At 31.4% G+C, this 916-nt stretch overlaps 1 pseudogene; it reads left to right on the top strand.

The window, feature by feature from the left end:
• The first annotated feature begins 396 nt into the window (after positions 1 to 396).
• LOC123945239 lies at positions 397 to 550 on the top strand (annotated as a pseudogene).
• The last annotated feature ends 366 nt before the right edge of the window (positions 551 to 916 follow it).

The following is a 916-nucleotide window of genomic DNA, read 5'->3' as shown; positions in this document are numbered from 1 at the left end:
AAAACAAAGACCTCAATAGGTGTAAATGGAGTCCTAGCGAAAAAGTAGAAATGGGGAAAGAGCAACACTGGAAGAGGTATCTATCTTCAAATAGCCCAAAACTGGTTAAAGAAATCAATCCAGAGACTTAAAAGACTTTTCAGGCAGTGACTAGAAAAATTCACAAAAAATAGCATCTAGGGACATTATAGTTCAACTGCTGAAAACCAAAGACAATCAGAAAATCTTACAAACAGCCAGACAGAACAAATAAAAACATTACTTTAGAAAAAGCAACAGCAAAACGAAGCCTATTGAGTTTCTCAATGAAAATAATGAATGTTACTAAGCAATAAAGTGACAACTTTAAAGTGCTGGAAGTAAATATCATTCTCCAATTCTCCAATATCTATTCCCATCACTTTCTTGGCCTTTTGGCTAAGATCAAGTGTAGTATCTACAATTCTGTTCCCAAAGACAGGATCCAGCTATCCATTAAAATTAAAATAGGGATATGTTCAATAAAAGCTGAAATATTTTGTGCACAAAAATATGCTCCAAAACAAATCTTTAAGGGCATTTCTTTAGAGAAGGAAAATAATTCCAGAAAGGAACATAAAGCTTATCCCAGATACAAGCAAAAAATAATATAAGAATAAATATGTAGAAAATAATGAAGATGAAGCCTTTATTGCCTACCCCTGAAACACCAATAGAAATACCAGGTACTGTTTACAATATAAAATTCATAAAAACTTACTTAAAGGCCAGATGATTTGGAAGAACTTAAGTATGCTTGGTAAGGTGGAAAAAGTAATAATTTACATTACATTGTCATAAAGTATTGTCTTATAATCTTTAAAGAAATTACTAAAACAACTGTAACAATTTCATAACTCACAAATTACCACAAATTTACCATTGGTAAAATGGAGTG

Source organism: Meles meles, chromosome 6 (assembly GCF_922984935.1).
Source record: "Meles meles chromosome 6, mMelMel3.1 paternal haplotype, whole genome shotgun sequence".
In the NCBI taxonomy this organism is placed as follows: Eukaryota; Metazoa; Chordata; class Mammalia; order Carnivora; family Mustelidae; genus Meles; species Meles meles.
Note: the sequence above shows the minus strand (reverse complement) of the source record. Positions and strands in the feature narration are given on the sequence as shown.